Raw genomic sequence first — 13,931 nt, 5'->3', positions numbered from 1 at the left:
GACAAACTAAAACGCTGCAACACTGGGGACCAACGCTGGGGCCTATTCCACGCAACAAGGAACTGAGGAGAAAAGATAGGAAAATATCCCTTCAGGAGGGAGAGTTCAGTGCCTGGGCCCAGCCACGCTGCTTTCAGATCAACTAGAGGAGATTACCAGGCGCCAGTACGCCAAAATCTGAGATTACATACACTGAGGCAATTACAGATTGTCAAGTATTTTATTTGAAGTGAGAAATTGTCACTATCCAAGGACCAGTCTAYCTTTAGTTTTTATCTTTAATATCTATTGATTGAGAGGTGAAACGGATTCCTGTTTCTTACTTTACTTTTAATTACCTTTTATTTAACCAGGTAGGTCAGTTGAGAACAAGTTCTCATTTACAACTGCGACCTGGCCAAGAATAAAGCAAAGCAGTTCGACACATACAACAACACAGTTACACATAGAATAAACAAACATACAGTAGAAAAAAAGTGTGTGRAAATGAGGTAGCATAAGGGAGGTAAGGCAATAAAATAGGCCATAGTGGCGAGGTAATTACGATATAGCAATTAAACACTGGAGTGATAGATGTGCAGAAGATGAATGTGCTTTACTTTACTTATTTTACTTTGTTTAAATACTTTACTTTAAAAATATTTAGATTTTTTTTTTATTGAACCAAACTGAATTTGATTAAAACATTTTAACTTTGTGTAAAGTTGACAATATTACTGTCTRGTTATCAAAGGTGAATGTGCATCCTTTCCCAGTCTGTACTATCAACATACCATAGTTTGATAAGTTTTACAAATAAATGTTTGAAAACCTCCGGCTTGAATTAGTATCTGTCCGTCCGTCTTGCTGTCTCTGCCTCATTGTTCTGCCTACATGGTAAAAAATACCACTGTATTTACTTGTATTTACCTACGTCTACCACTAGGTAGTAGTAGAAGAGGTAGGCTAAGAATAKAATCTGATATTCAGTACATTTTAATAGCAGGATTATATTTTCTCAAATGGAACCTAGTTCCCTATACACAGTGTTGGGGAGTAACTGATTACATGTACCAAAAAAACTAACTGTTATCAGTGATGTTACCTGCAAACAATACTGCAATCAGATTACATGTACTTTGTGGAAAAACTAGATGACTTCTTGGATTACATTTAAATTCAGGAAGGATGTTTCTGAAAAAATAAATAACATAATTGTTCACTTTCTGATTTTGCATCAATGACATTTATTTATTATGTTTATTTTCACTTTATTTAACCAGGTTGCTATGTGAGAACAAAGTTCCTCAGTTCAACTGCGACCTGGCGTAAGATAAAGCATACAGTGTTCTAACAGACAACACAGAGTTACACATGCGAGTAAACATATAAACAAGTCAATAGACATTGTAGAAAAAAAAGCGAGAATCTATATACAATTGTGTGACAAAAGCATGAGTAGGCAATAAATTCGAATTAAGTTACAATTTTAGCAGATAACACGGAGTGATAAATTCATCAGTATGATCATGTGCAAGAAGACATACTGTGTGCAAAGGCAGAAAGTAAATAAATAACTAAGCAGTATGCGGGCAGGTGAGGTAGGTAAATTTGGGTGGCTAGTTACAGATTGACATGTACAGCTGCAGTGATCGGTTAGCTGCTCGGGATAGCAGATTTTTAAAGTTGTTGAGGCGAGATAAACAGTCTCCAACTTCAGAGATTTTGAAATCGTTCCCAGTCCAGGCAGCAAGAACTGAAGGAAAGGCATCCAAATGACGTTTGGCTTTAGGCAATGATCAGTTGAGAACACCTGCTGTGGAAGCGCGTGGTGCTGCGGGGGAGCTTATAGCCATCGTCCAGTGAACTATGATAGCGGCACTTTTACCTAGCATAGCCTTAGTACTTGACCTGAGCCAGTGGGTCTGACGACGAAACATGTAGGCGAGGGCCAGCCGACTAGGGCATACAGGTCGCCATGGGGTCGTATAAGGTGCTTTGACATACAATCAGCTCTGAAAAAGGAGAAAGTTTTAGTGTTTGTTCCCACCTGAAGGAGAAGTCTGACGCTCACTTGATGACACACCAAATGAATCCACCAATCAGAGACCACTTATGATGGACAGTGTTTTCTCTGATTGTGGTCCATCATTGTTGGTTCATCTAGTGTCTCTGATTGGTGGTCATCATTTGGGCTTTGTGTCATCCATGGTTGGTCTCTGAATTGGTGGTCTCATTTGTGACTTGTGTCTCATAAGTGTGGCCTCCTCTGATTGTGGTCATCATTTGGTGGTGTCATTCATTTTGACAGCTAACTGAGTAACTTGAACGGATTTACATTTACAATGTAACCTAGGCAACCCGGACCCAGTGTAGTGCCTATGTAGTGCACCTAGCTGTTACCCAGAGCCCTATAGGAATAGGGTCCCTTTTGGGACACAGACCACCTCCTCTTATCATATCTCTCCTATTCTGTCTGCCCCCTGTCACATTCACAAACCGCCAAGCAATGCCAGTGTGCTGTTCTGTCCCCAAGCTGTTTCTCAACAGGCCAGCTAATGTCCAGTGTCTGTTCTGTCCCCAAGCGTTTTTCTCAACAGGCAGCTAATGTCAGATAAGTCAGTTGCTAATGATCTTGGTTATTCATTCATACACCCAACCTTCTTACCCCTTATCTCCCCTTCCTTACCCCGCTTCAACAGGGCCATTCTCACCTCTCCTACCCCTGTAACACCTCAGGTCTCATTGGGCATGTAACCCCCAAGACCAATCACTGCTGGGAAACACCCCCAACCCCCCTCTATCCTGAATCAACCAAGACCCCCCCCCCCCCCCCCCCCCACCCCCCCCCCCCCCTCCCCCGCCCCCACCCCCCCCCCCCCCCCCCCCCCTCCCCCCCCCCCCAACCCCCCCCCCCCCCCCCCTCTCCCCCCCCCCCTTCCCCCCACCCCCCCCCCACCCCCCCCCCCCCCCCCCCCCCCCCCCCCTCCCCCCCCCCCCCCTCCCCCCCTCCCCCCCCCCCCCACCTCCCCCCCCCCCCCCCCCCCCCCCCCAACACCCCCCCCCCCCCCCCCCCCCCCACACACACACACACCACCTATAATACAATTTACATCCAACTATAAATGAGATTGCAGAATTTGAGACTTTTACATTGTATTAGTATTTAAGCTCACTCCCAGACACTGAAACCGATATTAGACTTGTGTTCAGTAAAGTGTGCTTCCTGCTGCTGGATCCAATCACTGGCTGGGGAAACACCCCCCAACCCCCTCTCTATCCTGAATCCACCGAGACCCCACCCCCCACACCTATACATACATCCATGATAAATGAGATTGCAGAATTTGAGACTTTTACATTGTAGTATTTAGGCTCACACCAGACACTGAAACCGATAGACTTGTGTTCAGTAAAGTGTGCTTCCTGCTGCTGGACTTGCCACAGAGGACGATTCTTCCTCTTCTGGCTGTTTGATGGTAAGTGTCTTGCCATTTGTTTTGGTGGTTGTTCTTCCTCCTAGATCTATGTTGAAGCTAGTAAAACATGTAGCTTATTGTACATGATAAATGGCTGATGTAAACACGTTAGTCTTAAACTAGAAATCATCCTCAATGGAGATTGGAGAATCTCTATTGAATAGTTTCTTAGTCCAGGAACAGACTTAATGTGGGTCTGGGATACAGCCACAAATAATCATTCAAAACATGTTGTTAACAGAATGGATACACTGTCAAAAAAAATTATTTAAAAAAGTTTACCTCAACAACTATAAAAGTGTACCTCACCTTTTGACCTTTGACCTTGTGTCTCTCTTGTTCCAGTAGCCATTACAGAGAAACGGACACTTTTACTGAGGGACAAAATGGCCTCTTGGTCCTTCTTCACAAGAAGAGGATTTCCTGTGTCCCGTGTGCTATGATATCTTCAGGGATCCCGTGGTTCTCTCTTGCAGCCACAATTGCCTGTAAGACCTGCATGGAGGAGAACRGGAAGTATAAAGGCGGGAGTGTCCAGTCTGCAGGAAGAGATTCTACATGCCTTTCCCATCAGTCAGCCTCACTCTGAAGGGGTGTGAGGGGTTCCTACACGTGGGAGATCTACCTATGATAATTAATGTGCCCCAAATTACACCTTATTCCCTTTTTAGTGCACTACATTTGTCCAGGGCCCATAGAGATGAGTACGTATTATTTGAATAGTAAAATCAATCAATCCCACAGGAGAGAAGCTCCAGAGACGCAGAGCCTGGGTCTGAGAGGCTCTGTGGTCAACACAAAGCGGAACTCAAGCTCTTCCGTCTGCAGGATGAACAGTCTGTTTGGTGTGTCGCGACTCAAGACGACACACAGGACACAAGTTCTGTCCCATAGATGAAGTTGTCCAGGACCAGGAAGTAGGACATGAAATAGTGTATCGGGCTGTATTCAATCCGTAGCGCTGAAGATCTGCTTTATAAACGCTGCATATAATATGACGGCGCAATCTGAAATTATCTTCAAATTTTAACGCAGATCTTCCGCGATACTTCGGCGAWACYGATTGAATCAGGCCATAGCCRATCTGAGATATTTGAAGGTAGAACCGGTAATATGGCGTCATTATACACAGAGAGGTGAGTTACTTCCTGGCTACAGAAACCAACAACAACATCATTCAAATCAGCCAATGTCTGCCCCTATTGGCTCTTCCCAATGTGGGCGTGTCTCAATGTATGTAAGCAGGAAGTCGCCTCAGTATGTTCAARGATGTCATATTACTGAATCTACCTTTAAATTACAAGGGATTGAGTTGCTTTGACTTATTGCAATCAATAMTGCTTATAACATTAATATTGTATAACTTTGCAATTCTTTGAGTTGACTTTACTCAATTCATTTACTGAGTTAGACAGTTATGTTTTACTGTGTACAAAGAGCCATTCATGTGTTTGTCTGATTCCAGGAGAGAGTAAAGGCTGAACTGGAGCCCCTGAAGGAGAAGCTGAGACTTTACACTGAAGCCAAACTAACCTGTGGTCAAACAGAAAAATKCATCATGGTAATTATASAGGATGACATTGGGAWGCAGTCTGTCTGTTCACTTAGAGGTTAATACTTMATTTATGTGATATTCATAGATATTTGGTGGGTGGGGTTTCCAGACACAGGCTGCAGAGACACACYGGGAAATCAAGAAAGCGTTTCAACATCTTCATCAGCTTCTCGTTAATGAAGAGGAGGCCGGGATAGGCGCTCTGATAGAGGAAGACGAGGAGAAGACTTGGATGGTAAAGGAGAAGACTAAGGAGATTAGCAAAATAATCTTGACTCTTTCAGACAAGATCCAAGCTGTAGAGGAGCATTATGTTATCTTTCTGCAGAGATGGAATGAATATCAGGAATGAATATCTCCAGAGATACAACTACAGCAGTGACTGGGCCCTGGGGGTGGTGGAGGAGTCTGTGTCCAGGAAGGGCGTGATAGAGAAGCGAGGCTGGAGATTAGAACAACATGGAGGAGTTTACACCGTACGCTCCGTCCCCGAACCTCTCATCACCCTCTCATTGTAGCTGAGACAGGAGCCCCTGAGGATCAGAATGACTTTGGACTTGGAACGGAGGAACGCTGACCTTCTCTGATCTTCTCTCATTGGACTGACCTTCTCTGATCCGCAATACAACGAACATCTCCACACGTTCACATACACCTTCACAGAGAAAGTCTTTCCGTATCTGAGCAGTGGGTGTGAGACCTTTACGTTGAGGATCTTGCCAGTGAAGGTCAATGTAGCGGCTGAACAGCCCAGATGACACCTCTCACCTTTTGCATATTAAAATCTCATTATTTGTTTGAATTTTTTTGTACATTTCGGAGAGTTTAATTTCAAACCCACTTTTTGCACAGATTTGAAGTTAACGAAACTATTCATTGTTAGAGATTCCTGGGCTCTTTATTTGAGCCTGATACACCTGAACCAAACGAACAACCGTTACGTTCAGACTGTCTGTGTTCTCTATCTCTCTGTACCACCCAATATAACATAGTCTGTGTCCCCACAAGGCTCTGGTCAAAAGTAGTGCACCATATAGGGAAWAGGYTGCCATTTGGGGCACKGGCTCTGTCACRCTGTCGTACACCATGGCAAAATGATGCCTCATATTGACCTGTATTGGTCCATGACACAACCTGACCATCAGACAATAAACACACATTACAGACGGTTACGTGTAGACTAGGAAAGCATTTCTTTATTTAGACAAATAGGAAGTAGGAAGAGAGAACACTAGAGAAACCTGTCGGTAGAAAGTGGAGAGGAGACATTCTCACAAGTACAGAAGGAACACTACTTGCGATATAGAAACGTCCACCAAAGAAGGTAAAAGTCTGATGATGGTCCTTTAAATCTGCATTGATACAGGAGCGTTATTCTACTGTATATTCCTCGAGGATTTGAAAATCCATGAATTATGTCTATCAAAATACATTCACTACAATGTAGATGCCCAGAATGCTGTCTGACTCTCTCTATTCCTCCCCCACTCCCTTTCTCTCTCTCTTTCCAATRCGTATTCTTCCGCCCAGCTTTCTCTTTCCCTCCGCCCTGTGTAAACCTTCTATGCTGTGTGTGTGTGGTAACTACTGGCTGTTGAATATACATGAGCTACTTGAGAGCTGKCTCATTGAGCCCTATAGCTTCACAGTATACGTACATAGTAATGTCGGAAGTAGAATGGGCATCTTAAAACYAGGTTCCACCCATGGAATTAGAACCAACTCATTCTAATTCTACAGTTCCAGTTCCATCTTGATAGGCTACTTCCTTCTCCTTCGTGGGAAGGCCATCCCTCTCCCATKTCTGATCTGAAGTCTATTGACTCTCAGGGTTTCTTAGGCTTGTGCTTGTCTTTGACCTTGTCCTTAGCAGCAGCAGCAGCCGCCGCTAGCACCTTGATGGTGGTGGAGGTGGTTCTGGAGCCTTGCAGGTTCTGGGCGGTGCAGGTGTAAGTCCCTCCGTCCACCTCCCTCACCTCATCCACCAGGAGGACGGTCTGGGACTGCTGCCTCCCCAGACCCCCTCCGTCCGGATGAACACTGTCCTGAGTGTACAGAGGCCTGCCGATCTGCCGATCACACAACCACAGCACAGGACACACAACCACAGTCAGACCACACATACCACAGTCAGACGCAACAACCACAACACAGACACACAGAGCCACAGTCAGACATACAAACACAGCAACAAAAAGAAACAAGCAGGTACAATTGTAGCCTCTCTGTATTCTCAGGTATGTAGCCTCTCTGTAAACTGTATATAGCCCTCTCTGTATGTACCTCTCTTCTGTACTGTAATGTAGCCTCTCTTTATGTATGTAGCCTCTCTGTACTGTATTATAGGCCGCTTGTATGTACTCTCTTGTGTATCGTATGTAGCCCCTCTGTATGTAGCCTCTCTAGTACTATAATGTAGCGCTCTCTGTAACAAATGTGTTTACTTTAAGCCCTTCTTCGATTATATACCTCTGTGATCATTACGTGTATAATAGCGGCTCTCTGTAGTACCTTACTGGACTGTATGATAGGCAGCCCTCTTTATGTACCGTCGCTCTGGACTGTATGTACGCCTCTCTAGTACTGTAATGTCAGCGACCCCGTCTCTGTAGTGAGCCTATCTTGTACTGTATGTAGCCTCTCTGTATGTAAGCCTATTGTGTACTGTATGTAGCTCCCTGGTACTGTATGTAGCCTCTCCTGCTGTAACTGTATGTAGCCTATCTGTACTGTATGTAGCTGCATCTCTACTGGTAGTAGCCTCTGTTGATGTAGCCTCTGCTGTAAGCTGTATGTAGCCTCTCGACGTTTGTACTCTTGTACTGTAAGCCTATCTGTTACTTGTATTAGCATCTCTGGTACTGCTGATTGTAGCCTATCTGTTTATGTATGCATAACGCTCTCATTTCTGGTTACGTGTTGACGTATGCCGTCTCTGTAATACGCTCTCTGTACTGTATGGTAGCTCTCTGATAATGTTAGCCTCTGCTGTAACTGTAGCGTAAGCCTCTCTGGTGATGTAGCTCCTCTCTGTATCTGTAATGTAAGCTAAGTGTATAGCTTCTGTCAAGAGGTTTCTCATCATATAGCAGGAGGTAGAGTATTGCACTTGTCCTGTAATCCTACTCTAGCTATTGATAGGATAAATGATTGACCTCAAGCATGGCAGACCCAGTAAGCACAATGACATACCTGTTGCCCAGGGTACTCCCAGGTGAAGTCTATGACCACGTCCTGTTCTCCAATCACAGTGCAGGTGACCTGTAGGTTCTGACCAATGGCCACAGAGTTGGAGGATGCCTGMATCACTGGGGTTGGGGGCGCCACCGGGTCTGACAGCAGGGGACAACACAGATAGCCATAAGACTCCTGAACAGCTAATCAAATGGCTACCCAGACTATTTGCATTGACCCCCCCCCCCTGCCCACGCTGCTGCTACTCTCTGTTATTATCTATTGATAGTCACTTTAATAAGTCTACCTACATGTACATACTACCTCAATTACCTCGACACTGGTGCCCCTGCACACTGACTCTGTACCGGTACCCCCTGTATATAGCCCCGCTATTGTTATTTACTGCTGATCTTTAATTATTTGTTATTCTTATCTCTTACTTTTTGTTTTAGGTATTTTCTTAAAACTGCATTGTTAGTTAAAGGTTTGTAAGTCAACATTTCACTGTAAGGTCTACTACACCTGTTCTATTCGTGCATGTGACAAATAAAATTTGATTATATATATAACAGTCAATATGTCTGCCAGTCCACCCATCAAGGAACGTTGACTTGACAAGGAATGTCCACACCAGTCATTTTAATTCTATGAGTCGGCCGCCCCTGTGAGTCGGCCGCCCCTGTGAGTCGGCCGCCCCTGTGAGTCGGCCGCCCCTGTGAGTCGGCCGCCCGTGTGAGTCGGCCGCCCCTGTGAGTCGGCCGCCCCTGTGAGTCGGCCGCCCCTGTGAGTCGGCCGCCCCTGTGAGTCGGCCGCCCGTGTGAGTCGGCCACCCCTATGAGTCGGCCATCCCTATGAGTCGGCCACCCCTGTGAGTCGGCCACCCCTGGAGAAGAGGCTAGCTCTTGTTTAAGGTACAAATCCATGGACTTACAGTTGACGTATATGAGCATGTACTTGACGGAGCTCTGCCTGAGGTTTCCAAGGCTGGCCACGCAGTACAGCTCCCCGGCGTGGTGCAGCTTGGGCCGGTGGATAGTGAATCCCTGTTTAACGTTAAACGTGATCTCCGCCCCGTCCACCGCCACTTCTACCGGGGGAAACTCCCGGTGCAGAGACACCTAAGGATGACCAGGTGAGTTAATGACTTTATAGTGAGTGGATAACATATTCTTGACTATAGTGTCCATTTTAGGCAGTGGTGGGAAAAAGTACCCAATCGTTCATACTATAGTAAAAGTAAGAAACCTTAATAGAAAATGACTTAAAGTAAAAGTCACCCAGTAAAATACTACTTCAGTAAAAGTCTAAAAGTATTTGTTTTTAATATACTTAAGTTTCAAAAGTAAATGTAATCGCTAAAATAGACTTAACAATCAAAAGTATACAATTTTCTTGTTTTTAAAATGTACGGATAGCCAGGGGCACACTCCAACATTTAGACATCATTTACAAATGAAGCGTGTGTGTTTAGTGAGTCCTCCAGATCAGAGGCAGTAGGGATGTTCTCTGTTTAGTGAGTCCTCCAGATCAGAGGCAGTAGGGATGTTCTCTGTTTAGTGAGTCTTCCAATCAGAGGCAGTAGGGATGACCAGGGATGTTCTCTGTTTAGTGAGTCCTCCAGATCAGAGGCAGTAGGGATGTTCTCTGTTTAGTGAGTCTCCAGATCAGAGGCAGTAGGGATGTCCTCTGTTTAGTGAGTCCTCCAGATCAGAGGCAGTAGGGATGTTCTCTGTTTAGTGTGTCTCCACGATCAGAGGCAGTAGGGATGGCCAGGGATGTTCTCGTGTTAGTGAGTCCTCCAGATCAGAGGCAGTAGGGATGACCAGGGATTGTTCTCTGTTTAGTGAGTCCTCCAGATCAGAGACAGTAGGGATGACAGGGATGTTCTCTGTTTAGTGAGTCCTCCAGATCAGAGGCAGTAGTAGGGATGACCAGGGATGTTCTCTGTTTAGTGAGTCCTCCAGATCAGAGGCAGTAGGGATGACCAGGGATGTTCTCTGTTTAGTGAGTCCTCCAGATCAGAGGCAGTAGGGATGACCAGGGATGTTCTCTGTTTAGTGAGTCCTCCAGAATCAGAGGCAGTAGGGATGACCAGGGATGTTCTCTGTTTAGTGAGTTCCTCCAGATCAGAGGCAGTAGGGATGACTAGGGATGTTCTGTTGATAAGTGCGTGAATTGGACGATGTTCCTGTCCTGCTAAGCATTCAAAATGTAACAGGTAGTAGGGCAGTAGGGATGACTGTCATTTATGATGACTGTCATGAAATGATGACTTGTCATTTAAATGCTTGTCATTTATGAACATTTTGAAAATCTTGGCTCTCTCTAATTCTCTTCTCTCTTTCTTTCTCTCTTCGGAGGACCGGAGCCCTAGGACATACGTCAGGACTACCGGGCATGATGGCTCCTTGCTGTCCCAGTCCGCCTGGCCCTGCTGCTATTCCAGTTTCAACTGTTCTGCCTGCGGTTATGGAACCCCTACCTGTCCAGACCTGCTGTTTCAATTCTTAATGATCGGCTATGAAAAGCAACTGACATTTATTCCTGATTATTATTTGACCATGCTTGTCATTTATGAACATTTTGAAAATTTGGCTCTCTCTAATTCTCTCCTTCCTCTCTCTTTCTCCTCTTCGGAGGACCTGAGCCTGGGACCGGCGTCGGGACTGCCAGGCGTGGTGGCTCCTTGCTGTCCCCAGTCACCTGGCCTTGCTGCTATTCCAGTTTCAACTGTTCTGCCTGCGGTTATGGAACCGCCACCTGTCCCGGACCTGCTATTCAACTCTTAATGATCGGCTATGAAAAGCCAACTGAAAAATTATTCATGATTATTATTTGACCATGCTTGTCACTTATGAACATTTTGAACATCTTGGCCATGTTCTGTTATAATCTCCACCCGGCACAGCCGGAAGAGGACTGGCCACCCCTCATAGCCTGGTTCCTCTCTAGGTTTCTTCCTAGGTTTTGGCCTTTCTAGGGAGTTTTTCCTAGCCCACCGTGCTTCTACACCTGCATTGCTTGCTGTTGGGGTTTTTAGGCTGGGTGTCTGTACAGCACTTCGAGATATTAGCTGATGTACGAAGGGCTATATAAAATAAACTTTATTTGATTTGATTTGAGGTACTTTTGGGTGTCAGGGAAAATGTATGGAGTAAAAAGTACATCATTTCTTTACGAATGTAATTGAAGTAAAGTAAGTTGGCAAAATGGTAAATTAAAGTACAGATACCCCAAAATACTACTTAAGTGGTCATTTAAAGTATTTTCACTTAAGTACTTTATGGCTACTGATACAAGGAGTTGAGGTTGTATGACACCGTAGGTGTAACGGGTAGAACCTTCAACCTATTTTGAACGGACCCTTGTTGATCTGCCTACGCCAGGTGAATGTGATTGTTAATTAACCTTTTATGCAGTGGGCTAAATCAGGGTCACACAGAGTGTTTCTGGGTAGTCTTAAACAAATCTACTTTGAACAAAAGTATAACCTCACACATGGTTTGTTAAAAAGAAGACACCTGACCATGTCAGATATAGATGAAAGTTATTACATTTTTGTTTGATCCCAATATTACACTTTATATACACACAGAAGACTGAAATATAACAAAAACCGTTTGACATAGAAACACCAGATATTCTTTTTTTATTTTGTAAATGTTGATTAATTATGAAAAATATTAGGTAGTTTTGACTACATACACGGGAGGCTAAATCACTGGAATAACAGCGCTCCTAAAAACTGTGGCACAAAACAAACAAGACCTCACAGTGACGAGGTGCAAAGATCTGAAGTAAAAAGTGTGTGATAACGCTATCGGTGTGTGAACAGGTGATTAGAATTCCGGTGATTGGGATCTGGAGAGTGAGCTGCCTTCAGGGGATCTAGGTGTGAGTGTGAGTTGGAAGGAGGCGTTACAAAAAATAAATAGTTGTTGATTCCTGATATTATTGTCTGATTCCCATGCTCCTCGCCTTGATGTAAAGAACCTCCTCCCTGGGCCTCCCGAGTGTCGCAGCGGGTCTAAGGCACTGCATCGCAGTGCTAGAGGTGTCACTACAGACCCTGGTTTGATCCCGGGCTGTATCACAACCGGCCGTGATTGGGAGGCCCATAGGGTGGCGCGCACAATTGGCCCAACGTCGTCCGGGTTAGGGTTTGGCCGAGGTAGGCCATCATTGTAAATAAGAATTTGTTCTTAACCGATTTACCTAGTTAATAAAAACCTGTGTTATGTTTAGCTCAGTCCTGAGGACCTCACCTGYCGTGTAGACCCGGTGATATAGTACAGCTACAGCAATAGGATTTTGTGTATTTCCCCACATAAATTGTAGCACATTATGAGAAAATAGTCAAATATGATAGGCCCATGGTCAAATGTTGCTATGACAAGGCTTGTCATTATAACTGTGTCCCAATGCATTATATACCTCTATAGCMGTTAAGTAKAGTTTTTCAAAGCAAAAATGTACATTCAAAGAGGTAATTCTGTATTATCTAATCTAATCCCACCAGGTCTGTTCTGAACTCACCTTGGCGTCAGGTGATGTCACCTGACAGGGGAGGACTGTTGGCCAATTGGTCCTCAGCTGGATGACCTCATAGTAGGAGGAGGAGGGGACAAACAGCTCCTGTGGGTCTGGGGGGAGGGGCAGACAACTGTTATACTGTGCGGCTCATATGACGCCCTATTTCCTATATAATGCACTATTTTTGAACAGAACCCTATGGGCCCCTGGTCAAACGTACTGCACTATACAGGGAATAGGGTGGTAATTTGGGACCTGGTGATTACACAGGCCTGTGTCTCAGTTCATCCTATTCCCAACCCCAATGTAATGCATTTCTTTGGTCAAAGAAGGGGTCTTTTGGCCCTGGTCAAATGTAGTGCKCTYCYTAGAAACTAGGGTGCCTTTTGGGACGTWGCCATGGTAACAACTCCWATGTCAGGAGGCRGGGAATTAGTACCAGGGAAGAAGACAAAGACTTTGACAGCCTTGTCGTACACCTTCCTGCAGTCCCTGTCTTCACAGTACATGGGGAAGCAGGTGTATTCTCCAGTGTCTGCTCCTGTAGAGTTGGACAGGGTCAGGGTGCCGTACCGGTCATGCTGCACCGTCCTGTACGAACACAAAGAAACAAGAGTCCCTCACACCAGAGTCACACAGGCCTACATACAGCATCTCTGTACAAACAGAGAGGTGAGAAATGAGTCCCTCACAGAAGTCATCACAGGCCTACATACAGCATCTCTGTACAAACAGAGAGGTGAGAAATGAGTCCCTCACAGCAGAGTCACACAGGCCTACATACAGCATCTCTGTACAAACAGAGAGGTGAGAAATGAGTCCCTCACAGCAGAGTCACACAGGCCTACATACAGCATCTCTGTACAAACAGAGAGGTGAGAAATGAGTCCCTCACAGCAGAGTCACACGGCCTACATACAGCATCTCTGTACAAACAGAGAGGTGAGAAATGAGTCCCTCACACCAGATGTGCATAAATATTTTTTCTTTAACGAGTCCGACACGAAGGTTACACTGCTTCGCGGGGAACGAGCCCATATCCCCGACGGAGAAAAAGGCGGCGGAGGTCGAGCTGCCTTCTGAGAATTCGTAGGCGGGTGAGTAAACCTCCACTACCATCCCTACTATTGATCGACTATCCGGGAAGATTAAACTACCAACGGGACATCAAAAACTGTAATATCTTATGTTTCACCGAGTCGTGGCTG

At 45.1% G+C, this 13,931-nt stretch overlaps 1 long non-coding RNA gene and 1 pseudogene across 1 annotated transcript; both read right to left on the bottom strand.

Moving 5' to 3' along the window:
* Nucleotides 1-6,182: 6,182 nt before the first annotated feature.
* Nucleotides 6,183-13,931, bottom strand: part of LOC111966025 (platelet-derived growth factor receptor-like protein) — a 16,209-nt pseudogene continuing 8,460 nt past the window's right edge.
* On the bottom strand, nucleotides 9,597-10,301 carry LOC139027947 (uncharacterized). The gene is made up of 2 exons (XR_011480085.1): nucleotides 10,068-10,301; nucleotides 9,597-9,834 (listed from the first exon to the last, which is right to left on the bottom strand). It is a non-coding gene; the product is annotated as an uncharacterized lncRNA (long non-coding RNA).

Source organism: Salvelinus sp. IW2-2015, linkage group LG6.2 (assembly GCF_002910315.2).
Source record: "Salvelinus sp. IW2-2015 linkage group LG6.2, ASM291031v2, whole genome shotgun sequence".
Lineage (NCBI taxonomy): Eukaryota > Metazoa > Chordata > Actinopteri > Salmoniformes > Salmonidae > Salvelinus > Salvelinus sp. IW2-2015.
This window is presented reverse-complemented; position numbering and strand designations above follow the sequence as displayed.